At 44.4% G+C, this 27,667-nt stretch overlaps 1 protein-coding gene and 1 pseudogene across 1 annotated transcript in view; one reads left to right on the top strand and one right to left on the bottom strand.

The window, feature by feature from the left end:
* LOC148540392 (hydroxylysine kinase-like) overlaps nucleotides 1-9,165 on the bottom strand; it is a 118,437-nt gene extending 109,272 nt beyond the window's left edge. The window contains exon 1 of the mRNA XM_088445822.1: nucleotides 9,096-9,165. The gene's annotated coding sequence lies outside the window, so the exon portion shown is untranslated. The remainder of the gene's footprint in view (nucleotides 1-9,095) is intronic.
* A 3,802-nt stretch (nucleotides 9,166-12,967) lies between these two features.
* On the top strand, nucleotides 12,968-23,451 carry LOC148540391 (uncharacterized; annotated as a pseudogene).
* Nucleotides 23,452-27,667: the final 4,216 nt, after the last annotated feature.

Here is a 27,667-nt window from a genome sequence, read left to right as displayed (position 1 = left end):
CGCACAAGATCTAGCAAGTCAGCAACGCAACCTAGTGCTGCCCGACTCCAGTCGTGATCAATCTGTGCTCTGGGCCCAAGTTCTGGAGCTGAAAAAAAATAAAAATCAATTGTCTTTTTTTTAATAATTGTCTGTGTGTTTGTGCGTGTTAAGCGTAGCCGCACAAGATCTAGCAAGTCGGCAATGCAACCTAGTGCTGCCCAACTCCAGTCATCATCAATCTGTGCTCTGGGCCCAAGTTCTGGAGCTGCAAAAAAAATAAAAACATATTGTCTTTTTTTTTTAAATAATTGTCTGTGTGTCTGTGCGCGTTAGGCTTCGCCGCACAAGATCTAGCAAGTCGGCAACGCAACCTAGTGCTGCCTGACTCCAGTCATCATCAATCTGTGCTCTGGGCACAAGGATTACTCTGTGTTACAAGATCTAGCAAGTCGGCAATGCAACCTAGTGCTGCCCGACTCCAGTCATCATCAATTTGTATTCTGGGCACAAGGATTACTCTGTTAGGCTTAGCCGCACAAGATCTGGGCAGAAGGACTACTCTGTGTTAGGCTTAGTCGCACAAGATCTAGCAAGTCAGCAACGCAACCTAGTGCTGCCCGACTCCAGTCATCATCAATCTGTTTCCAGTCATCATCAGTCTGTGCTCTGGGCACAAGCATTACTATGGCAACAACACCTCATCAGTAGGGTAAAACTGGAGCTGGAAAAAAATAAAAACATATTGTCTTTTTTTTCAAATAATTGTGTGTGTCTGTGCATGTTAGGCTTAGCCGCAGAAGATCTAGCAAGTCGGCAACGCAACCTAGTGCTGCCCGACTCCAGTCATCATCAATCTGTGCTCTGGGCACAAGGATTACTATGGCGACAACACCTCATCAGTAGGGTAAAACTGGAGCTGGAAAAAAAGAAAAAAAATATTGTCTTTTTTTTCAAATAATTGTCTGTGTGTCTGTGCATGTTAGGCTTAGCCGCACAAGATCTAGCAAGTCGGCAATGCAACCTAGTGCTGTCCGACTCCAGTCGTCTGGGCCCAAGTTGTGGACCGGCAAAAAATAAAACATAGTGTATTTTTTTGTCAATTTTTTTTGTGTGTGCGCACGACTGCACGTGTGTGAATTTTGTAACCGCACCTTGGCTACACTATTGGTGCTTGTGACACTGCTTCAAGACCACAGAAAATATGGAGGGCTGTCACATGGCAGGAGAGCAAGGCCAAGAACCACATGTTGTAGCTGCTGCCAGCAGTGCAAGGCCATCAACTTCCTCGTCCTCTATGAAGGCCCATGCCCCAGGGCTTAAGTCACGCCATTGATATGGTAAAGCTACTTTTACTGAAGTTAAGGAAAAAAAATTGAAAGAAAATTTGCCTTTAGATAAACAAAAAATTGGCAATATGCCATTCACTACACGAAGTGGCAAGGAACGGATAAGGCCTTGGCCTTTCTTTATGAAGACTACTGGTTCTGAGATTTTCAGAAAAAACAACTGTGTACCCTGAGAAATCAAAATCACAAATCCCGAAGGAGAGTGCAAGTGTGTCTGCGCTTGCCATGTGTGAGCCAGACCTAAATACTAGTGTACTGGAGGATCCTCCAAGTTCCAACATTTGTGTGCCCTCTGTAAATGTGGGGAAGGGCAGTCAACATCTTGCAGACCTAGTCAGTGAGGATGCTTCTGTGGAATTGCACATGGAGGAGGAGGATATTTTGGTAGTTGAAGGTGCTAAGGATAATGAGGATGTTGATGATGAAGATGTTGGTGATCAGGATGTTGATGCCGAGGATGTCCTTTGTGTAAGTAAGGCAACAGCTGTTGCCCATGGATTGTAAAAGCCAAAGCCCATTGTTGTCATGCCGGGGCAAAAGACAAAAAAATCCACTTCTCACGTGTGGAATTATTTCCACCCCAATCCGGACAACAGTTGTCAAGCCATATGTAACCATTGCAAAGCAAGAGTGAGTAGAGGGAGGGACCTAAACCACCTAGGAACCTCCTCCTTGTTACGTCACTTGGAGCGCATTCATCAAATATCAAAGTGTATGTCGCCAAGTTCCAAAACTCAAAACGTAACAAGTCCAGTGTCACCTACCTGCTCCCTCTCTGTGGGATCCAAGCGCCTTCAATCTCCAACACCAACACCTTCATCATCATCATCAACATCCTCATTTGTGATTGGAAGTAATTTAAAAATCCAACTGACTTATATACAGTCCTTTGATTGAGGAAGTAAGTATAACAGCTGTCACCCAGTTTCAGAGCGGATCACTGATGCCATGACGGCTGTGCTAGTATTAGATGGTGAAATAATAAAAAAGGAGGATGATAGTGTGGAGGAAGTGCAAAAGGAGGATGAGGGGGAAATTTGTGTCCTATCTGACGCTAATGAGGATGTTGATGATAAGTATGTGGTTTGCGTAAATCAGCCACCAGTGGCAGCAGTTCTTGTTAATGATAAAAAGAAGCCAGAAAAGCAACGTCTTGGGTGTGGAATTATTTTAATCTAAATTCTGACAACAGTTGTGAAGGCATCTGTTCCATTTGTAAAGCCAAAGTTAGCAGAGGAAGGGACGTTAACCATATAGGCACCTCCTCCCTGTTACATCATTTGCAGTGAGTTCATGCAATTTGTTTAACAAAATTATAATTTGTAAATTAATAACAAGCAATCCAGTATCGGCTACCAGCAGTTTTGACCAGCACATGCAATCTCCACCACCAACACCCTCATCATCAACCTCCTCCCTAATAATTGAAGGTAGTCCTTCCAAAAAAATGTTTTGTGGGGGCCCAAACAAACCAAGGAGTTCAGCCACGAAAGTGTCAGCCCTATTGGCTAAAGTGCTTGGTTTGTTAAACTGTGCATTTCCTTTTTAATATCCCACATAAGAGTGGGTGGGAGGGACAATTCCATCTTGCACCTCTTTCCTTTACATTTGGCACAATTTGGGGCATTGCCGAATTACATTATTATAGTTTATTAAACTGCCATCCTGTCTGCCACTGCTGTGTGGGAATGTTTCATAGATGTCCTATATTTTTTTAAACTGCCGTGTGTTTGTGCTGCTGCTCTGTTGCTTACTTTAGCCAGCCAGCTCGCTGCAGCCTTTGGCCTATATTGGTGAAAAATAGTGACAACAATATTGTGAGCTGTGAGGTGGTTAAAAATGCCTAGAAATGCCTGAAAATGATTGTTATTAATGTTAATAATACTGTAGGAACAAAAAGAGGCCCAAATTATGTGATTTTAGCTGTTTATATAATTTTTGGGAAAAAATACAGATCCAAAACCAAAACCTAAAATCAAAACACCAAGGAAAAAAATCCAAAACCAGATTCAGATCCAAAACCAGGGGAGAGCCAGTTCCAAAACCAAAATACAGGGGTCGGCGCACATCTATACTTAAAACTAGTAATAGCTTTGCAATAAGGGAAAAGGGGATAGGGAGAAAAAACAATTGCGCAGGAGAAACACAAGGAGGTCAGGGTATGGAATTTTAGTAATGGTACAGAGGTGCTCCCTCAGAGTATATGAGGTAGATCAAGAAAAAGAAAAAACGAGACTCCTTTTCATGGGGCACTCACTGATAATAGGTGAAGGTCTAATAAGGATTAAAACATAACTCTTTATTCAAAATAATTAAAATACTATTGCCAGAAACTCATAATCATGAACATCAAATGCCAGACAGACTAACAAACAATAAAAAGTGATAACAGGTGATCCTGTATGCGCTAACTGCACCCCTAGGTTCAATTAGATATCAGACTAATCAGAGTGTTATACATCTCCTACATGAGTCTAAAATATCAAAGATGAGTGACAATGGGACAATCAATAGTCTAGTCACAGCTCAAAATTTAAGCTCTAAGGTATCACATGTAGGGGTACCAGTATAAGCTGCACATATAGGTGTGGCGAAAGATATGTGAAAAACATATAGAAAACATGGACAAAAACAGATTACATATACAATTTTAAAAAGCTGCAAACCACGAGTAAATTGAGCAATTCAATACACAATGGTTAATTTATTGGAGGCGTCCCTCCCTTCTACCTGGGAGAGTATAGAAAAAATTAAACCTGCATAGATAGGAATAATCAGAGATGAGTGCACTTATAAGTCAGATGCTGCTTTCCCATGTCATACAAGTATCAGACATGGGATGAGTGTCACTGACATATGGCACATAAGAAACAGTACAGCTTGCCTCTGCTGTTAGAGTCAAATAAAACCGGGACCCCCTGTTGCCAGAGGGCAGCGCAGGGAATCTTAGTAATGGTCAGCTAATGAGAGAGCAAGGAGGGAGAGTAAAGGTAAAGTACCTGTCCCTGTATACTCCCAGGTAGGATCGTGGTGCGGAGGTTCCAAGTGTGCACTAGGTCCCCCCCAGCTGTGTGGCCGACGCGCGTTTCGTCAGAGGCTTTCTCAAGGAAGCTTGAGAAACAGGGACAGGTACTGTTTTTGTCCATGTTTTCTATATGTTTTTCACATATCATTCGCCACACCTATATGTGCAGCTTATACTGGTACCCCTACATGTGATACCTTAGAGCTTAAATTTTGAGCTGTGACTAGACTATTGATTGTCCCATTGTCACTCATCTTTGATATTTTAGACTCATGTAGGAGATGTATAAAACTCTGATTAGTCTGATATCTAAATGAACCTAGGGGTGCAGTTAGCGCATACAGGATCACCTGTTATCACTTTTTATTGTTTGTTTGTTAGTCTGTCTGGCATTTGATGTTCATGATTATGAGTTTCTGGCAATAGTATTTTAATTATTTTGAATAAAGAGTTATATTTTAATCCTTATTAGACCTTCACCTATTATCAGTGAGTGCCCCATGAAAAGGAGTCTCGTTTTTTCTTTTTCTTTTTTTTGATCTAACTAGTAATAGCTTAACTGAAGACTGAAACCATGAGCTCAAACGACATGTCTTCTAATAAAGGGGACTGTCTATATTTGTTAGAACCGTAATATTTCAGGATAATAATTGTCTCTTTGTTTTATTGATTTGAATTGACAGTATGGTACAGTATGTGTAATTATACTGAGTTTCTCTAAGAACATTGCACAGAAGCTAAAGAGTATATTTGCTAAGCAACTGCTGGTTGTCAGTGGTTCTGTCTGTGGAATTAAAATGACAATAAATATTAAATGGAGAACCAGGCATGTTGTGCATTTATATTAATTCAAGCTTAAATCACATTCCACCCAATATTTGTACACATGCTCAAAGTGAATGTATTTCATAGTGCTTAAACAAACAATAATAAACAAGTACAGTACATGATGAATTGCACTTACACCAATTTAAGTTAAAATAGCAAAACAATGCATATCAGACTGGCCAGGCTCTTGCATCCTCCTAAATCTATACATTTTGGATTTCTTCTACAGGCAATCCTGGACACTTCCCATCGTTGCCTACACTCCCACTTCCTGCAGGAGGCTCCTATATCACTGTTTACTCTCCTGCTAACATGGATTGTAAATGATAAATCCTGCATTCTTCACTGCAAGTCAATTCAACCTGCCCCTGGGGGGAGGGGGGGGGGGGGGGCACCAGGGAGTTACTGAGCAAAGATAAAGATTTTATGCAGTCACTGTGACTGCTGTCATTGCTTAGGAGCCTATGCTGTCCTTGCTCATAAGCCCTTGGTGCTCCAGCCGCCTGATCACAGTGTCTTATCTCTGTGAGTTACAGCCTCTGCAGCTGGCTGCTAGTGTGAGCTGTGACTGAGGGTAACATTTTTTTCTTAGTACTCTTTAGTTAAAACACAGGGGCAGATATTAATCCCAATGTGAGTTGCTCACTGTGAACACTCAAAAATGACAATACAGCAAAAAGTTTTAAAATCTGTGTTTTACCAAAAGATGATCATTAAAGTATTTTATTTAATTATATATTACTTGATTTGGAGGATACTATAAAGATATGGAAAATGCAAAGCCAATAAATATAGGTAGGGCATACAAGTTACAGGCAGTTCAGTAAACACAAGGAAATAACTTCTAATACACCAAAAAAAAAATACTTTGCAACATCTCAGTCGACCCAGCAAGGATTATATGCTTAGGGTTGAATTCACACAAGGTCAAATTGCATTTGGAATTTATTGCATTTGGAATTTATTGCATAGGCATCACTTTATTATTATGTACATTCTGCTGAGTGAGAACAAAGGACATATCACAGCAAATAGTTGTAAACAAGAAATCGAGTAGGCAGACAGCAGTGTTAGTATCAATACTTGCCAAATTTTCCAAAAGATATTGGGCTATATTTATTAACATTACTTTTACTAAAATTTGTGGCGCCATATAAATAAACGATAATAATAATAATAATAATAATAATAATAATAATAATAATAATAAAATAAGGTGAAAAAGGATGTTTTCACAACCTTTTCACATTATTTTAGTTTCACATAAACTTACTAAAGGGCAATTGGAGTAGAATTCAGAAAAAATTCTACTCCAAACCCTAATTATCGAATATTTTTAGTAAGCAGATCGCATAATTGTAATGGGAAATGTGATTTGGCCAAAGTAACTAATAATTAAATATGAAAAAATACCGGGGGAAGCCCTGTGATAATAACACCACCTGGAGACGGCGTTATCCAGGGTTTCCCCCAGTTCCCGGACTCCTGCTCTGCTCTAACAGGCTGAGCAGAGCTGGAAGCCAGGCCCCAGCGCTCAGCTGTGTGGTCTAAATAGACCACAAGCTGATCATTGCAAAAAAAATTAGCAAAAAAACCAACACCACCTGATTCCAGGCCTGGTGATCGGTGCTCCGGTGATGTCCCCGGGGCTCTGATAAGCTGGTCTCCCGGCTCCTGCACTGTAACCCTAGTCAGCTGCTGCATAGAACCGCTGACCGGGGTCACAGTTCAGGATGGGAGACCAGCTGACTGGAACCCCAGAGGAATTCACCTGAGCACCGATGACCAAAGGTCAAAAAATACAGTGAAAAGATTGCGGTGGGGATTTGCTGGGACAGATCTTTATCACAAGCTCTGTCCCTGCAGGGGATTTTTAATAAATACCTGTGATATTCCCTAAATTCGCAATGTGAATTTAGGAGACAATACCACAGTACAACCGCATTTTAAATGCAGATTGTAGTAAATAGAGCCCATTGTCACTAATGTTATACAGAAATATGTTGCAACAAGCATTTAAGCACAGATATGCCTATAGGCGGAGTTAGACACACCCTTTGGGTGGAGCTAGATATACCCCCATCAACGATGCGACACACTTTGCCATGTGCGTTGCGTTGTTGAGGGGGTTTGTCTAGCTCCATCCAAAGAGTGTATGTAAACCCACCTATGAGCGTACTATTTTGTCTAACTTGTCTAACTTCACCTATGGGTGTACTATATTCTACTACCAATTATAATCTCCCTGAAACTAGTTTTAAAAAGTAGGCAAGAATGGCACAACCTAAGCTAACAAAACTATAGTCAGCCTAATGAGATCACAAAGGGCATTATGATTCAATATGTAGCTCAGAATTTAATAAATCTGTTTTTGCCACCACTAAGATTGCACAGTTTTGGGATCCATGGGTACAGCGTAGAGCAGCATTTTTCAACCACTGTGCCATGGCACACTAGTGTGCCGCGAGCAGTTGTCATGTGTGCCACGGGTCAGCAAAGTTTACTGTACTGCTGGCCTGGGCAGTTCTGGGCTCTTCTGGGAGGGACAGGACAGTAACGACAGTGAGCCTTCTCAGCTGGTTATTTTATTTTATTCTGTGGGAGCTAATGTATTTTTTTTCCCCTGTGGAGAGCAATGTGATTGGTTGGTCCCCAGAGGGAAAAAAAAACAACGTGATTGTTTTTTTTTCTGTGGGGACTATTTTGTTTTATATTTTTTTCTGTGGGGCCCAATGTGTTTGTTTTTGTTCTGTGGAGGCCATTGTATTTTTTTTGTGGGGACCAATGTGTGTCTTTATCTGTGGGAGCCAATGTCTGTTCTTTTTTCTGTGCGGGACCAATTTGTGAGTGAGTTTTCCAGTGGGGGCCAATGTGTGTGATTTTTTTTCTTGTGGGGGACTGATGGTGTGCCTTAGCAATTTTAAAATCTTGCTTGGTGTGCTGTGGGCTTACAAAGGTTGAAAATCACTGGCGTAGAGTGACTACATGAACACTCTTTTAACATATCCACATCTGGCAAGTGAAGTTTGAATACCAAGTTTGGAGAAGAGATGTTTTTCTCTTCTCTATTAATATCATAAGTGATTTTCCCCCATTGAGAAAAGACAACTCTGTGAAATCTGTGATTTTACTGCAGTTTTCTCTTCTATAAATAGGGAGAAGAGAAAAAAAAAGTATTTTCAAGAGCTAAAATGCTGGAAAAATATGTTTTTATGTTTACTAAATAGAGTCTTTAAGGGTCTATTTAACAAAGCTTGTTGATAGTATCACAGTGATGAAAAATGTCCTAACACATTTCTGTATATCTTTGCTGGGACAGCTGATTGATAATATGCTTCCCAGTTTTGCTAACCTAACAGCGGCAAGACTTAATTTACCACTTACTGTGTCAATATGGTGGCAAATGCATATGAGGCAATTAAAATAAACTTTTCCACGAAAGTAGTTATCTATTACAGGGGTAGGCAAACTGTGGCAATCAAACTGCTGTGGATCTACACATCCCAGACTGCCTGCCACAGTTTTAGCATACTTAGCATAAATCTGTGGCAGGGGATGTTGGGATATGTAGTTCCACAGCAGCTGGAGTGCCTGAGGTAGCCTGCCCCTAATCTATAATATGCTGAAACATGCACTTAATTGACATCATATTAAAAATGTTGCTGTTTATTTGTATCAAATTGGATTTACTAATAGATTTCAACTAGTCATCATCACTGTCTGCAAGGAATAAAGTTTGTTGAACTTGATATTGTATATTTCTTAGTTTCATTCTAACACTAGAATGTCTACAATGTTCTTTGTTTTGGTGCCAAACTTATACCACCATCTACAGAATTTGTTATTTACTATCTAAAGTGAGGCATTTTGCACAGAATATGGTTTACTCAAATTAAAGAGATTTGATATCTTACCTTTGTTTATGGCTAGTACACACTCTGTGGATCAAATCCAAACTGTAGTTTTATAAACTGCACAAATGAAATGTAACAAAGCTGGTTTTCCAAATGTATACTGATCAGGTATATCAGGTTTGTCAAAAGCTTTGAAATGTTTACAGTAAATGCAGGTGTGGCTCTAGTGCAGGCAGAGGCGCTTGTAACCCTTATGTCCATATATCTGCAGTTACTGTGATAGCAAAAAAGCTTCCCACAATATTAAGTGTATGTTAAACATACTGTATTGTCAGGAATGTGTGGAAATTGCACATATCAGAGCTCATGTAGAGTTGGATTTTGTTTTGTGTAAAATAAGCATCTTGGGTCATTCCGTGTCAAGTGATCCAATGAAAATTACCCTACTGTGTACTTCTACTGTACATTTATTATCAGCACACATTTAATACTATAATAGAGTGTCTTACATATACATTTCTCATTGAAAATCTCATGTCATTTTGGAGTGATAAGGGTTTAAAAAGTCAAAAATCATTTTCTTTTTTCAAGGTAAGCTTTGGACTTTTGTGAGACTAAAGCCATACCAACAATTGCTGGACTCTATTCAGGAGCTTATCCTTACATTATTGTATTTTACTGTGGTTTCCATAAGGGTGTACAGTGGCTCTTTACATATGTATAAATGGCAGCTGGATATATAGCGATGAGGAGCAATTCCAACTGTTTGTTTTTATTAAATGTTGCTGTCTCCAAGGTACAGAATAAGGCAAGTTAATGAAACCAATATATGAAGAAAAAACACTGTCAAGATTAAGAAAGTAACAATTCAACCTAAAATTATGAACATTTTATTTTTATTTTATTTTTTTTATTTGACTAAAATGTGCCACAATTATAAGATCGCAGTGTCATGGATAATCTTAAAAGTACAAGAAATAAGCACAAGGGATAAATTTACTAAGAATCGTGTCTAGCCGAGTATTAAACATGCTTGACATCGCATAGACACGAGTGAGTTTATTTCAAACAAACTCACAAATTTAGCAAGAATCATGTTTGCCAGATTCGTGTTTTCTGATGCTGTATGAATTTGTAATTTCCTCCATGTTTCCTCTGACAATGGCCAAACACTCCCCAGACTTTAGGTTTTTGAGCGATAATGCACGCAGTCTCACTGCGATGATATGCTAATCCACTGTGATCGCTATGCCGACGCAACACAACATAAGGACGCCCACCTTACCTTACACACATCTGTAATACTTTGCAAGACTGTGAAACCATAGGTTACATCAAGTGCCATAGCAGCCTCATGCACACTTGCACAAGGTCTGACCTTACTCAGGAATTGCTAACCTTATCGCATGCAGTGAAGGCCCCAGCTGCGTATGGCATTGCAATGGATAATTTATGCACGTCCCTGCAATGGCGTTCAAATGCACTGGCACGCCTGCGTTTCACCGACCACACCCCCATCACCACCAAAAGGCACTTCCCGTCAATCACTCTGCGATGGGTCTGCATAGTCACTGATTGCAGTCCCGATCGCAGTGTCTGGTTTGAGCAGGTGTACGGCAATGCATGCGCAGAATGCAACAATCGTCAGATTGCGTGCTTAATCGCAGTTGCAATCCTTGTTGAATCAGGCCCAGAGACATACGTGCCTAAGGCATATAAATATGTCCCAAACAGACCTGCCCGCACCTTGTGGGTTTTTTAGTGGAGAGAGGTTCAGTGTTGGTGGTTGTTTTCAAGTGTATTTTTTTCGAGTTCTGAGTGGTGATATTTGAGCATGTTGTCTTGTGTACTTAGTAGTCTTGTATTGTATTAGTCTAAGTTATCGGTCTGTCATTTTTAGTTTTGTCTTGTCAGTGTTTATTTGTGTGTGATTGTGGAGTGTGGGCCTGATTCTGCAAGGCACGTAAATGCAAAGCTGCATGCAGGCAGCTTCGCAATTGCGATCCTTGTAGATCTGGTAATGCAGCAGGAGGCATCATGCCTCCTGTGCATTACTTATCTGAGCTGCGTTGTCCAATGCAGCATCGGATAATCTGCGTAATATTGGCTGGCTGCGGTGACCCATGGGGTCCCACAGCCGGTCACCGCAGTTTAGCGGAAGAGGCCAGGAAATCTCCTTCAGCCGACGGAGATCCTGGCTTTTTCCTTCTGCCGCAACGGTGGCGACACTCCTCTGTTTCAGGAAACGGAGGGCATCGCCGCCCCCTCCCCTCCAACAAATGGCAGCAGACTGTCAATCACTGCCAGTCTGCTGCCAGTCTGCGAGGGTGTTAGCAGGACCCATTCTGCACACTCAGAGATTCCCGAACATCGGGAATCTGCGTTCAGCAGTGCACTAGCATGCACTGCTGAATCAGGCCCTGTGTGTGGTATGTGTTTGTTTGTGCTTTTCTCTGTGTTAGGCATGTGTTTTATTTAGTGGAGATTAGCATGTCTGTGGCAGAAGCACGTGGGTTGGAGAGTTAGGTGGAGGAGGTGGCAGGGTAGGATCCCAATGTCTGTGATGGGGATAGCCATGAAATGCATAGGCAGAGGGACAAAACCAAGACAGGCCATAACATTAAATTTATGTTTGCTGAAAATGTGGCCTTAGTGCAGGAAATAATGAAGCATCACTGGCAGCTTTTTGGACCTGAGGTTGTCCGCACTCCTGCAAAGAGGAAGTGTAACCCCCAGGAATAATGCCAAAACTGAAAAGGGGATAACACAGCTTATTTTACTCTCTCAGGAATACCAAGGGTTAATGTGGCTTCCAGGCAATACAATGTTGCCAGTTACCTTGCATGTTGCCTGCAGCTGATTTGGGTGCCCTAAGGGTGGGAAGCCCAGATTTAGAATGTTACCCTGGATCTGCAGAAGGGATATATACAGCTGCTGCATAGACTAGGAGGTGAGCAGATCCAGCATGGAGTGTATCAGCAAGGAATGCTGGGAAGGAGAGTTTGTGTGAAGCATTGGCCAGTGTGTGCAGCCACGGCAGCAGCTCAGCGTAAACCTGTACTTTCCGAATCAGCAGTGAGTGACATGTATGCAGTCGGACCAAGGACTCGGGAGACAGCATCAGCCGCTTTCACCCGGAAAAACAGCACAGCAGCATTATCCCTGCTGCGGGAGACCTGCAGAATTGGCCGAAGCAGCCCTGAGACCCGCTGGGTAGCGGTGGTCCAGGCAACTGCTGGGAAGACCGGCATCCGCCCGTCCGGTGAAGCTGCAAACAGGAGCCATACAGCGACCATCTGTGGACTTGGGTAAGTCAATCATCCCTCTGCTTGTGATCACCCCTGTTGCCAAGGGACATCCCCCCATAGTTGTAAAACACTGGGCTGGGAGAAGCAGCAGTGACCTTACATTACAGCCAGATAATTACCAAGCAACCTTACACAGGATTAAAGGCTAATATTCTATTACTGCAGTAGTGACTCGGATTAAATATTACAGCAAGGTATCTAGTTCTTTTGTAATACTACAGTAGTGACTGACCAATATATATATTGGAATCCATAGTGTTCTGGAAAGAGCAATTCACTTTCATTATAAATGCTTATTATTGGATCCTCAACTTCCTTTGTTTTTGTATGATCAGTGAAGAAACAAGAGACATTTTATTACTACTGGACTCAATTTATGGGAACATTCAGCTTCTTGATAAACGTTTATTTGAGATATGCTTTAGTTGGTTATAAATGCACTAATACTATAAGGTATACTGTAATCATTTAATGTGTTGTGATGTTACCTCTCTGAACCGCACCTTAGAACCTGTGCTGGTTGGAGAAATTCAAGTGCCAAGTAAAGTGAGAACATTACTGTTTGAAATTACTCTGACACCGTTTACATGGGTATCACATTTGGCGTCATGAACAGGATCGACCATGGAACTGCGAGAAGGGAACCCAGCTGCAAACGACAACAGGATCAGGGAAATGACTGACAGGGTTGCCGAACTCAACCTGTGGCTCACCAAAATGAGAAAATAGATAAGAGATCCGAGACAAAAATGGGCTGTAACCAGATGTGAGGAATGGTATCCAGACCGCAGAGTGTAAAACCAACCCCGATGGGATGTTTCCCGAGAGACCGGAAGGTGAGTAATTAATCAATTCGACACTCAAGGGAGACCTATATGTCGACGATGCAGACAAAGTGCTCACATTGAGTTTAACTGTTGACAGCCCTCAAGAATAGATGTAGGTCCAATTGCAGTAAGACAGGACCAAGTTACAGTGTCTAATGTATCATATGCCATTGACGATAAGCGAATCAGCCCAAGAAGACTTTTGGGTCATGTTGTGTGGTTCACCGTACCACATGGTTATGGATTCATTAAAAGAACAGATACCATAAGAAGAGTATACGTACATTATGCAGCCATAAAGAAGACTATCCCTGAACAGTGTTTCAGAAGCCTGGGAAGTGGCGAAATGGTCGAGTTCGAATTGTCGAATGGAAAGAAAGGCATAAAAGCCATTAATGTGACTGGTCCAGGTGGTGTTCCGGTACAAGGCAGCAAATTTGCAACAGAGCGCAAGAAAAATTGGTGCTATCCATGTCATGACGATCCTCTACATAATAGCCAGCAACATGATCAATACAGCGATAGTGGAGAAAGGACAAGAGCAGTTGAAAGTGCAACTGATGGACACAAAGATGATCTTCCACAGTCTTAACGGAGGAGTCGGCACCTACCATATCACCAGATGATACCAGCTGAACACAGACATCAAGATCCCAATGTCCCAGAGCAGAGTGAATCCTTGGGGCGAAGAGATGAAAGGGACATGAAGGAACCTAGTGAAATGGTGCAACTGAGCCTGCAGGATGTAGTTAGGTCGCAACCCCCTCCAGAGCCGGTACGTGAGAGCAGACTGAAAGTGGAATGTACCAATTCTAATATGACCCACTTTAATCAGGCTGATTCTAGTGCAGCTGACCAGAAAAAGGATACCAAATGATCTACACAGCTGCAAGTGAAGGCTTGGGGGTTCCCCCGAAACCCAATGCATCAGATTTAGCTATGTCAATGTCTGAGCCTCATGATCCGGCAGAATCCCTGAGCGAAGCTAAAGGGGAAGTAAAATGGCTTTTCCCAGAGCAGCATCACCCAGACGGCGAGTACACCTCCATGAGTGGTGAAGAGTTTGTCTTTCTTCTACAACAGATGACAAGAAAGTCAGGAAAAATGAACAAAGGTGCTCCATCTGTACACTGTAGACAATAGAGTGTTTAGTAGGGGTGGCTCTACCTATGTTTGATTTGTCATATGATACTAACATTATAGCCTTGACATTATGTATTTGTGGCACAATTTATTGAAATGCAATTTTGTTTGAACCTGTTTTCTCTTACTATTGCCATACTGTATGCACTGATTGACCAATAATTTGATCCTCATTTCTGTCCCTGCTTTTGATATTATTGCTAACAAACTAAAGACTGTTAATGTGAGACTTTGCAAGTTACGCTTTGCGTGAGGAATGCATCTTTAAAGCACGGAGGGATGTAACCCCCAGGAATAATCCCAAAACTGAAAAGGTGATAACACAGCTTATTTTACTCTCTCAGGAATACCAAGGGTTAATGTGGCTTCCAGGCAATACAATGCTGCCAGTTACATTGCATGTTGCCTGCAGCTGATTCGGTGCCCTAAGGGCAGGAAGCCCAGATTTAGACTGTTATCCCGGATCTGCAGAAGGGATATATACAGCTGCTACATAGGCTGGGAGGTGAGCAGATCCAGCATGGAGTGTATCAGCAAGGAGTGCTGGGAAGGAGAGTTGGTGTGAAGCATTGGCGGGTGTGTGCAGCCAAGGCAGCAGCTCAGCGTGAAGCCTGTACTTTCCGCATCAAGAGTGAGTGACGTGTACGCAGCCGAACCAAGGACTCGTGAGACAGAGCGTCAGCCACTTGCACCTGGAGAAACAGCACAGCAGCACTATCCCTGTGGCGGGAGACCTGCGAAGTGGCCAAAGCAGCCCTGAGACCCGCTGGGTAGTGGTGGTCCAGGCAACTGCTGGGAAGACCGGCATCCGCCCGTCCGGTGAAGCTGCAAACAGGAGCCATACAGCGACCGTCTGTGGACTCGGGTAAGACAATCACCCCTCTGCTTGTGATCACCCCTGTTGCCAAGGGACATCCCCCTATAGTTGTAAAACACTGGGCTGGGAGAAGCAGCAGTGACCTTACATTACAGCCTGATAATTATCAAGCAACCTTACACAGGATTAAAGGCTAATATTCCATTACTGCAGTATCGACTCTGATTAAATATTACAGAAAGGTATCTAGTTCTTTTGTAATACTACAGTAGTGACTAACCAAATACAAGCATAATCAAAATATATATATATATATATATATATATATATATATATATATAGTTTCCAGGGTGTAGGCACTCCTAATCCAAGATAAACTTGCCGTGGTGCTCACTGAGTAGTAGATAGAATAAATGTAGGTGTCACTCTCCGGTCTTGGTAATAATCCACACAGGTAACTCTGTCACATATCAACGTTTCGAGTTTATTATCAAACTCGTCATCAGGACAAATATAAAGACACACTTCTCACCTTATATATACCTGTACGCCCCCCTCGGACACGCGTGTCCGGCCCCGTTCAGAGCGGCTTCCGGCTGCCGCTCAGGCATCGGCGCTCATCGATGACGTCACCGCCGCCGTTGCGTTGCCTAGGGGACCGTGCACGCACTGTCCGTGTACAAAATTCACATATCGTGTGAGACAACACCTAATGAATATTGAAAAATAAACTAATAGACAAATAAGTGCACTAAAAACTACAGCTGATTTCTGTATGCATAAATACATGTTTCGATCCTAAGAGAAAATAGTTTTCTGGATAATGGTTGTTACTAACGCATGTGTCAAACGACCACATTATAAGCAACAATTTATACACTGTATTACATACATGAGGTAAGTATATCTCTAATATCACATTACTGTTTGAAATTACTCTGACACCGTTTACCTGGGTATCACAGAAGACCCAAATTTGGGAGTCTGCAGGCAATGCTGTGGGGTCTACTCAGAGGAATAAGGTTAACTACAAAAAGCGTTTCTCTAATATTAAGCTCTGTGTCAAGGCCAAGATGGCAAGGAGGACAAGGCATCAAGGCAATCTGGGTTCGACTCACCATACTAGGCACAATATTTGGAACATGAGGAGCCACTGAAGCTTCTCATTCCACCTGAAGTGATCCAGCAACTGCACGTCAGGGACATGGAATGCTCCCCAGGCGGCCTAGTAAATGGCATTTTGCCAAAGTGCATTTTTTTTAAATTAGTCATGTAAAAAATGTCATGTTGTTTAAAATTTACACTGCTGGCTGTTTGGAACATATTACTTCTGTATTGCACACTTGTATAACATTGTGCTGCAATATTGCATTCACACGCAGGGTTTGTTATTTAGTCAAGTGTATATTGATGCAAATATTCAATATCTCAAAGACTAATTAAGATATTCATTTGATTCTTTGGTGATGGATTTCAATCAGCAATAAATTACAGAATTTGGAATAAAACTGTATAAAATTTGATATTAAAAAATCACCAAAAACCATAATAAATGCTTTTGTATAGCTAACCTCAAAATGTGAAGAAAACTACCGGAACACAGGGCCGGCATAGTGACCCGGGGGAAGTGGGATAGGGGTGACCGCCGCCTGCTGCTGTTCTCCCCCACTACTGGTGGTCTGTGCTCTCACTTGGACCCGGCGCCCTATCCATGTTCGGCCACAATTTACATTCTGCCTAGTACGGCTCCTGATTGGCCACCTGGCCAAGCGTGCACCTGTGTCATAAATAAAGGGCCAGCTGGATCGTCTGTTGAAGGGTGGTGTGACCCCCAAAGTGCCTGAAAAAAAAATCTTTTTCTGTGTTTGTGTGCGCCATAGCCGCACGTGCATCAATAGCACATAAAAATTTGTCCAATAAAAATAAAATAGGGAAAGATCAAGAACCACTTCCTCCTAGTGCTAAAGCTGCTGCCACTAGTCATGACATAGACGATGAAATGTCATCAACGTTGTCTGCCAAGGCCGATGCCCAATGTCATAGTAGAGGGCATATAAAATCCCAAATGGCAAAGTTCAGGAAAATTACCTTAAAAAATAAATGTAAATTGTCTGAGGAGAAATGTAAACTTGCCAATATGCCATTTATGACACGGAGTGGCAAGGAACGGCTAAGGTCCTCCCTTATGTTCATGACTAGTGGTTCAGCTTCACATGATGATGGAAGCCCTCCTCCCACTACAAAAATCAAACGAGTTAAGCTGGCAAAAGCACAGCAAAGAACTGTGCTTTCTAATTCTAAGAATATATCACAAATCCCCATGGAGAGTCCAAGTGTGGCGACGGTTACGATGCCTTCCATTCCCAACACTGGACGGGAAGAGGTGGCTCCTTCCACCTTTTGCACGCTCACTGCAAGTACTGGAAGGAGCACCCACAGTCCACTTGCTGATATTCAAATTGAAGATGTCACTGTTGAAGTACAACAGGCTGAGGATATTGGTGTAACTGGCGCTGAGGAGGAAGTTGACGAGGAGATTCTGATGGTGAAATGGTTTGTTTAAATCAGGCACCGGGGGAGACAGTTGTTGTCCGTGGGATGAAAAAGCCCATCACGGTCATGCCTGGGCAGAAGACCAAACATTCCATCTCTTTGGTCTGGAAATATTTCTATCCAAATCCGGACAACAACTGTCTTGCCATATGTACCATATGTAAAGGTGGAATAAGTAGGGGTAGGGACGTTAACCACCTAGAAACATCCTCCCTTATACGTCACCTGCAGTGTGTTCATAAAAAGTTACTGTCAAGTTCAGAAACTGTGGCTAAGACCGAAAGCAGTCCAGGGTCACCTAAATCCCCTTTTCCTGTTGTATCCAAGCACCTGCAAACCACACTGTCAACTCCCTCCTCATCAATTTCCTCCTCAGTCAGGATCGGTAGTAGTCCTGCAGGCCATGTCACTGGCATGACTGACTCTCCTATCCGGGATTCCTCGGGAGGATCCTGCATTGCTATGCCAACTGCTGCCGCTGCTGCTGTTGCTGCTGGGAGTCATTCATCAACCCAGAGAGGAAGTTGGATCACCACTACTTCTTTTACTAAGCAATTGACCCTCCAACAGTCCTTAGTGAGGAGGATGAAGTATGTCAGCAGTCATCCTGAACCAAAGCGGATAACTGAAGCCTTGACAGCTATATTGGTGTTAGACATGCATCTGGTATCTGCCATTAGTGCAGTGGGATTTAGACAATTGATGGAGGAAGTGTGTCCCCGGTACCAAATCCCATCTAGATTCCACTTCACTAGGCAGGCGATACCAAGTATGTACAGAGACATCAGAAAAAGTGTCCTCAGTGTCCTAAAAAATGTGGTTGTACCCAATGTCCACTTAACCATGGACAAGTGGACAATTGGAACAGGGCAGACTAAGGACTATATGACTGTGATAGCCCACTGGGTAGATGTATCGCCTTATGCAGAAACAACAGCAGTGTCACCAGTAGCAGCATCTCAGAAATGCCAGCTCGTTCCAAGGCAGGTTACGCTTTGTATCACCGGTTTCAGTAAGAGACACCCTGCCGACAACCTCTTAGAGAAAATGAGGGAAATCATCGCCCAATGGCTTACCCCATTTAGACTCTCCTGGGGATTTGTGATATCTGACAACGCAACCAATATTGTGCGGGCATTACATCTAGGCAAATTCCAGCACGTCCCATGTTTTGCTCACACAATAAATTTGGTGGTGCAGAATTTTCTGAAAAATGACAGGGACGTGCAGGAGACGGTTTGGATGGCCCGAAAAATATCTGCCCACTTTCGCCATTCAGAGACTGCGTGCCGAAGACTGGAGCACCAGCAAACACTCTTGAAGCTGCCCTGCCATCACCTGAAGCAAATGGTTGTGACGCGGTGGAACTCAACCCTCTATATGCTTCAGAGGATGGAGGAGCATCAAAAGGCCATTCAAGTCTATACATCCACCTATGACATAGGCAAAGGAGGGGGTATGCACCTGACTCAAGCGCAGTGGAGAATGATTTCCATGTTGTGCAAGGTTCTCCAGCCCTTCGAACTTGCCACACGTGAAGTCAGTTCAGACACTGCCAGCTTGAGTCAGGTCATTCCCCTCATTAGGCTTTTGCAGAAGCAGCTGGAGAAAGTGAAGGAGGAGCTAAGATGGAGCGATTCCGCTCGGTATGTGGGACTTGTGGATGAAGCTCTTCATTCGCTTTGCCAGGATTCGAGGGTGGTCAATCTGTTGAAATCAGACCACTACATTTTGGCCACTGTGCTCGATATTAGGTTTAAAGCCTATGTGGTGTCTCTCTTTCCGGCCGACACAAGCCTGCAGAGGTGCAAAGACCTGCTGGTGAAAACACTGTCAGCTGAAGCGGAACGTGACACGTCAACAGCTCCTTCTTCATTTTCTCCCGCAACTGTGGCTGCCAGGAAACAATTTAGGTATCCTAAGCAACCCGCTGGTGGTGATGCAGGGCAGACAGGACTAAGTTTGGACATCTGGTCCGGAGTGAAGGACCTGGCAACAATTTCTGATATGTGTACTGTCACTGCATATGATACTGTCACCATTGACAGAATGGTGGAGGATTACATCGGTGACAGCATCCAAGTAGGCATTTCAGACAGTCCGTACCTGTACTGACAGGAAATAGAGGCAATTTGGAGGCCACTGTACAAACTGGCTCTATTTTACCTAAGTTGCCCCCCCCTCCAGTGTGTACTCCGAAAGAGTGTTTAGTGTAGCCGGGAACCTTGTCAGCGAAAGGCGTAGGAGGTTGCTTCCACAAAATGTGGAGATGATGTTCATCAAAATGAATTATCAATTCTTCCAGAGAGACCAGCCTCCAGAATGTACAGAGGGACTTGTGGTGGTGGATTCCAGCGGGGACAAATTAATACTCTGTGAGGATGAGGATGCACACAACACTGAAGAGGGTGAGGAATCGGTGGATGAGGAGGATGAGAACAACATCTTGCCTCCGTAGAGCCAGTTTGTGCAGGGACAGATTAATTGCCAGCTTGTTTTGTGGGGGCCCAAACGAACCAATCGTGTGGCAGACCCTGGCGCTGAAATGATTGGTTTGTTAAAGTGTGCATGTCCTGTTTATACAACATAAGGGTGGGTGGGAGGGCCCAAGGACAATTCCATCTTGCACCTCTTTTTTTTCTTTGCATTATGTACTGTTTTGGGCCTAGTTTTTCAAACTGCCATCCTGTCTGCCACTGCAGTGTCACTCCTAGATGGGCCATGTGTTTGTGCCGCCCACTCGTGTCGCTTAGCATAGTCATCCAGCTACCTCGGTGCAACCTTTTGGCATAAAAACAATATTCTGAGGTGTTCAGAATAGACTGGAAATGAGTGGAAATGTATGTTATTGAGGTTAATAATAGCATAGGAGCAGAAAAACCCACAAATTCTGTGATTTTAGCTGTTTTTATGCTTTTTTCCAAAAAAATACAGGTCCAAAACACAAAACCCAGAACTAGAGATGAGGGGGTCCGGTTCCCTGAGAACCGGACCCACCCGAATTCCGGGGATCCGGGGCGATCCGACCACAGCTCGGATCTCCCTGCCTGCTCCGGATCCCTGACCTGAGGCAAAACCTTGCGACCCCTCTGTCGAGTCACAAGGTTTTGTTCTCAGTGTGGCTTAACGCTGATTGGCTGAGAGAGCCATCTATCACGGCTCTCAGCCAATCAGCGTTAAGCCTATTGAAAACACTACAAAGGAAGAAAAATAGGTTGGCGGCTGCCTTCCCCCACCGCCTGACTACCGCCGGTAGCCCCACTGGCTGCATCCCCCGCTGCCGACACCACCACTGCCGACACTCCTGCACTGCTGCCCAATGTACTGAGGACCCCGTCAGCGACCCCCCACACTGCCGACACTCCCACAGTGAGGACAGCACCAGTACCACTGCACTGCCGACACAGTCAACAAACCTGCACGGAGGACACCGCTGGCACCCCCACTCTGCCGACACCGCTGGCACCCTGCATTGAGAACACCCCTGCACTGCTGACACAGTCAGCAAACCTGCACTGAGGATACCGCTGGCACCCCTGCACTGCCGACACAGCCATAAAACCTGTACTAACATAGTGCTGCACCCCTGCACTTCTGACACAGCCAGCAAACCTGCACTAAAGACACCTCTGGCACCCCCGCTGGCACCCCCGCACTGCCGGCATCACCAGCACCCTTCACTGAGGACACTGCCAGTACCGCAGCACTACCATTCCATGTACTGAGGACACTGGGCCTGATTCAGACCCGCTCGTGAGCGCTGAGTGCTCGCAAGCGGGTCGATGGTGCCCAAGTGCGCATGCGCACGATGGAGGCGCCTCCATCATGCGCATGCGCGAGACCTGAATAACTACGGCCAAGCCGTCGTTAAGGGTCTCACACCAAAGGGGGCGTGCTGTCGATGGTGATTGACAGCACGCCACCTTTGGTGGGCGTGCCGAGGCGTGGCTGCCCAGACAGAGGCGTTCCCATGGGAACGCCTACCGTCTGGGTCCGGCCCCACTGACATCACTAGTGATGTCAGTGGGAGTGCTTTTGGCTCTGATAGAGCCAAAAGCACTCCTGGGCTTGCGGCATCGAGACCCTACCGCAGGGTCTCATCGCAAGCCCGATGGTCACGATGGTCTTGACCATCGCGACCATCATTTTGGCCGCTCGCTATAGCTGTCGGTGGTCACCCACAGCTATGCGAGTGGCCAGGAGGCCGCTCCAAAAAGGAGCAGGGACGGCCCTGATTCAGGGTGAGTGCTCTGTCAGAGCGTCCGGCTCTGAATCAGGGCCACTGTCAGCAACCCCGCTCTGCCGACACTGCTGTCATAGTAAGTGCACTACTGGTGTATCCAACCCACACTGAATAACACACTGTATCCGTGTTGGAAATTAGAAACTGAACTGCCACACGTTAGTGCCGCCCACTGTGTCTCGAAGAAAGATCCAGATCCAAAACCAAAACACGAAAAGTGGCCGGTGCACAAACCTAGTTTGAATCAACATGGCTTGCAGAATGAAAGTGCATATGTAGTAATTTTTTGTACTAATTTTAATGCTTTGATAATACAATACACTGCATCTGATAGGCCAGCACCAACAGAACATATAGATGAGGAGGAAGAGGAGGCTGGTAAATATTCTGGCCATTTTATATTTTTAACACACATTTCTATAGTGAGTATTAAATGGGGATGTAGTCAGCATCTCGGTGTGCTGGATGCCGACGGTCTAAATACCAGCACCAGAATCCCGGCAGTGTCAGCATCCTGGCACCAGTATCCTGACTGCCGACATCCCGAAAGTAGTATTAGGGGTTAGGGGAGGGTTAGGGGTTAGGATTAGGCACTAGAGGGAGGGTTAGGGTTAGGCACTAAGGGAGGAGGGTTAGGGTGTGGGGAGGGGGAGGTTAGGTCTAGGCATCGGGGAAGGAGGGTTAGGGTAGAGAGAGGGGGAGATTAGGTTTAGGCACTAGGGGGGAGGTTAGGTTTAGGTACCAGGTTAGGGTACGGATTAGAGTTAGTTTTACTATACTTACCTACCGCTGTTGGGATCTTCACTATCGGGATGCCACTGGTGCTATTGTGACCATCGGCATCCTGACCTCCGGGAACTCATACCCAACCCATTAAATGTTATGTTGATTTTGTAGGTCCTTCTTCTGCACCTTCGCCCAGACGAAGAAGACTGGCCATAGATGTGCCGCAGCCGTCAGTGTCCCTCCTGCCCATAGCACAAGAGAATTTGGAGCTGCACCTTTCTGGTGAGTGTGTGTTTAAACACAAAAACACCATGGACATTGCACGCTACACAATGTTCTACATTTGCACAAAAGAAAAATAATATCTGGAAACATTGGCAGGATCATGGGTTATTCTGGCCAATGTTTGTAAAAACAAAATACATATATTGTCATTTTAATAAACAAAATGGATTTTAGAATGTAGTCTTAGCACTTACTGGTGACATTTTAAAGTAGACACCAATATTTTGGCACTTGCTGTATGGGCACACTAGCATAGGATTGTTTGGATACAGTATTTCATGTTAAATTAAGACAACAATACTTATCCATCCACTATTCTGTCATAGGTCCTGCTGACAATGTCATGGAAGCTGGTGAGCCACTGTCAGATGTGGATCCTACAGAGGATGAAAATCTAATGGTGACACTGGAAATGTACCCCGTTACCCCAACAATGCCAGCCACCCCTAGAGTGAAATTGTCAACACTACTACTTGCCCCTACCACTCCTCCTGGTGTGCCAGAAGTCACCTAATGGCAAAAAAGTCTATCAGTCACAGCAGCTGGCCATGCCTATGCCTACCACCCAATTGCGGCAAATAACAACACTTAACAAAACCACTCACAGATGCATCCGCACTATGAATACACAAACTCTGGAAGTTACCAGAATGGCAAACAGCCTGGAACTAATCTGCAAATCAAATTCACGATTCCAAACCACTTTGTCCAGGATGCAGGGATCCAACAATATGTTCCAGAAACTTTAGTGAGACTTGTGGAGATACAAAAAATGCAATTTGTGACTTAAATGGTGTTGATATTAGACATACAATCCTTGGTCCGCTTACCCGATCCAAATGTGAGTACATCGGGAGGCAGCACCTTACACACAACTACCCGTGTTACTACACCACCATGGCGCACACTCGCGCACCAGAACGGGTCTCAAAAGCACTGGGGTGGTGCTAGGGGAAGCCAGTAAATGTTTAATAAAAAAATAACTGTTGAATTTAATGTTTTGTATTGCTACAAAATGTTTTGGTTAATTTTGGTGCTGATATTGCAGTTTTCTTACAATAATAGTTTGCTTTTGCAAAATCTTTGTGTAATGTTTATAAATAAAAATTTACATAAATGAAATTCAAACAATTTTGAATTGATCATTAATGTGTGAAAACTTAATATGGGTAAAAATCTGTCTGCTAACTATACCAAAAGTATTTATTTTACCATTTTAGTGCAATTTTTGTGCAAAAAACACAATATAAATGTAGATATACCTTTAAAGTGGACACTGGCTGAGACTACTGTATATGATGGTACTGTGTTTAGACAAGAAACCAAGGTATATTATTATTATTATTATTATTATTATCCTTTATTTATATGGCGCCACAAGTGTTCCGCAGCGCCTTACATAGTACATAGAACTAATAAGTGAACAAGAAACAAGTAACTTACAGTACATTACAGTGCAGGACAGGGACACAACTTATATACATTGCTGAAATAGTGATTAAAGCACTCACAATAAGCTGCCGGGAGTTGGTGGTCCCGTGTTAGGTGCCCTAATGGGGAGTAGAGAGTAGAAGAAAATGTAAAGAGAAGCACATGAGGGAAGAGGTCCCTGCTCATGAGAGCTTACATTCTAAGGGGAGGGGCAGACAGACAGGCGTGACACAGAAGGGGAAGATAGGAAGGAAAGAGCATGAGGTGGGTTAGGAGGAGTGCTGGAAGGCCTTGATGAAGTAGTGGGTCTTGAGAGCCCGTTTGAAGATTTGTAGAGAGGTGGAGAGTCTGATAGGGAGAGGGAGAGCATTCCAAAGGTAGGGAGCAGCACAGGCAAAATCTCGGATGCGGGAGTGGGAGGAAGTAATCAGTTGGCAAGAGAGGCGGCATGCATTAGTTGAGCGAAGTGGGCGGGTGGGAGTGTGAAGGGAGAGAAGGTCAGAAATGTATGCGGGAGAGGATTTGGTGAGGGCTTTGTAGGTGAATGTAAGAACCTTGAATTGGCATCTGAAGGGGAAGGGGAGCCAGTGTAGGGCTTGAAGGAGAGGGGAAGCAGATATAGAACGTCTGGAGAGGAAGATGAGCCGAGCAGCAGCATTGAGAACAGATTGTAGTGGAGAGAGGTGAGAGACTGGGAGGCCAGCTAGGAGAAGGTTACAGTAGTCCAATCTGGATATGACCAGTGAGTGGATGAGGGTTTTAGTGGCATCCTGGGTGAGGAAGGGTCTAATCCTGGAGATATTTTTTAGGTGAAAACGGCAGGACTGCGAGATGTGCTGAATGTGCGGTTTAAAGGAGAGGGAGGAGTCTAGGATAACTCCAAGACAGCGCACTTTGGGGCTAGAGGAGATAGTTGTGCCATCAATAGATAACGAAATTGTGGAAAGTGATGTAGTGGAAGAGGGTGGGAAGATGATCAGCTCAGTCTTAGACATGTTAAGTTTAAGAAAGCGCTGGGACATCCACGAAGAGACAGCAGAGAGACAGTTGGAGATACGGGTAAGGAGCTCAGGGGTGAGCTCAGGGGTGGAAAGGTAAATTTGAGTATCATCTGCATAGAGATGATATTGGAGGTCAAAGGAGTTAATGAGTTCACCTAAAGAGGATGTATATAGGGAGAAAAGGAGAGGTCCAAGAACAGAACCTTGGGGAACTCCTACCTTTAGTGGAAGTGGAGGGGAAGAGGAGTCATGAGAGGACACAGCGAAGGAACGATCAGAGAGGTAGGAGGAAAGCCAGGAGAGGGCAGTTTCACGTAAACCGAGAGAGTAAAGGATTTGCAGGAGGAGAGGGTGGTCTACAGTGTCAAATGCAGCAGAGAGGTCAAGGAGAATGAGCAGAGAGTAGTGACCCTTGGATTTGGCAGCAAGGAGGTCGTTGCTGACTTTCGTGAGGGCAGTTTCCGTGGAGTGGAGAGATCGGAAGCCAGATTGAAATGAGTCAAGGAGGGAGTGGGAGGAAAGAAAGGTGGTAAGGCGGTTGTAGACAATACGCTCAAGGAGTTTGGAAGCAAAAGGGAGAAGAGAGATGGGTCGATAGTTTGAAAGTATGTTAGGATCAAGGGTAGGTTTTTTAAGAATGGGGGAGACAAGAGCATGTTTGAATGCAGAAGGGACAGTGCCAGATGATAGGGAAAGATTAAGGAGGTGAGCCAGATGGGAACAGGCAGAAGGAGACAAGTGGGAGAGGAGACGGGAAGGGATAGGGTCAAGAGGGGAGGTGGAAGGAGGGGAGGACCGGATGAGGGCCAAGACTTCCTCTCCAGAAGCAGGGGAGAAGGATGTCAGAGTTGGTGAGACAGAAGGGGAGGGGTGGTAAGGACAAGGAGGGAGAGGAGTGCTAAGGGTCTGATGGGATATGATGTCCTCACGTATGGAGTCAATTTTAGATGTAAAGTAGGTGGCAAAGTCGAGGGCAGAGAGCGAGGAGGGAAGGCGAGGAGGGGAAGGGCAGAGTAGGGAGTTGAAAGTGGCAAAGAGACGCCGGGGGTTTGAGGACTGGGAGGAGATGAGGTTCTTGAAATATGTTTGTTTGGAGAGAGACAGGGAAGCACTGTAGGAGGAGAGAATAAATTTGAAATGGAGGAAGTCAGCCTTAGAGCGTGACTTTCTCCACTGACGCTCCGCAATTCTTGAACACTTTTGTAGGTATCTGGTGCATTTGGAATGCCAGGGTTGTGGTGTGGATCTGCGAGGGTGAGTGGTTATTGCTGGAGCAACAGAATCAAGAGCAGAAGCAAGGGAGGAATTGTACAGGGAAGTAGCTTGTTCAGGACAGGAGAGAGAAATGATAGGGGAGAGAAGAGAGTCCAGCAGGGAGGAAAAAGCAACAGTGTCAATAGCCTCAATATTACGCTTAGTAATGGTAGCCTTAGGAGTTAGAGGAGGGCAAGGAGAGAGGGATAGGTTAAAAGAGAGAAGGTGATGGTCAGAGAGGGGGAATGGGCAATTGGAGTAATCAGAAATATCACAACGGTGCGTAAAGACCAGGTCAAGTGAGTGCCCACTCACATGGGAGGGTGAGGAGGTCCATTGGGCGAGACCAAATGAAGAGGTGAGGGTAAGGAGTTTAGCTGCAGAGGATTCTGTGGGAATGTCAATAGGAATATTAAAATCACCTAGGATAATGGAGGGAAGATCTGAGGAGAGAAAGTGAGGGAGCCAGGAAGCGAAGTTGTCAAGGAATTTGGAGGGAGAGCCAGGGGGACGGTAAATGACAGCTACTCTGAGGTTTACTGGTTGGAAGAGTCGTATAGCATGAACCTCAAATGTGGGGAATGTAAGGGATGGTTCAGAGGGTATTAGCTGGTATGAGTAACTGGTGGATAGAAGGACCCCAACTCCACCACCATGGCGACCCCCAGGCCGGGGGGTGTGGGAGAAGGCAAAGCCCCCAGAGGATAGAGCAGCAGGAGAAGTGGTGTCAGAGGGTGAGATCCAAGTTTCAGTGATGGCTAGGAGATTCAGAGAGTTGGAGATAAAAAGGTCATGGGTGGGGACCAGTTTATTACAGACTGACCTGGCGTTCCAGAGGGCACAGGATAGAGAGATAGCATTTGTGGGGGAGATGTGAATGAGATTGTCCGGGTTGCTGTAACGTGGAGGTGAGATTAATTTGGGGGACCGATATGAATAGAGTTTAGTGATGGTGCGGGCACCTGAGCTGGAAAGGGAACCAATAGGAGGTGGGCAGGGAGGGAGATGTGGATGGCAGTGGGGTGAAGTGACAGGGAGAGGAGT

The sequence above is a fragment of the Taudactylus pleione genome, unplaced genomic scaffold (genome assembly GCF_031769625.1).
Source record: "Taudactylus pleione unplaced genomic scaffold, aTauple2 ptg000019l, whole genome shotgun sequence".
Taxonomy (NCBI): domain Eukaryota; kingdom Metazoa; phylum Chordata; class Amphibia; order Anura; family Myobatrachidae; genus Taudactylus; species Taudactylus pleione.
Note: the sequence above shows the minus strand (reverse complement) of the source record. Positions and strands in the feature narration are given on the sequence as shown.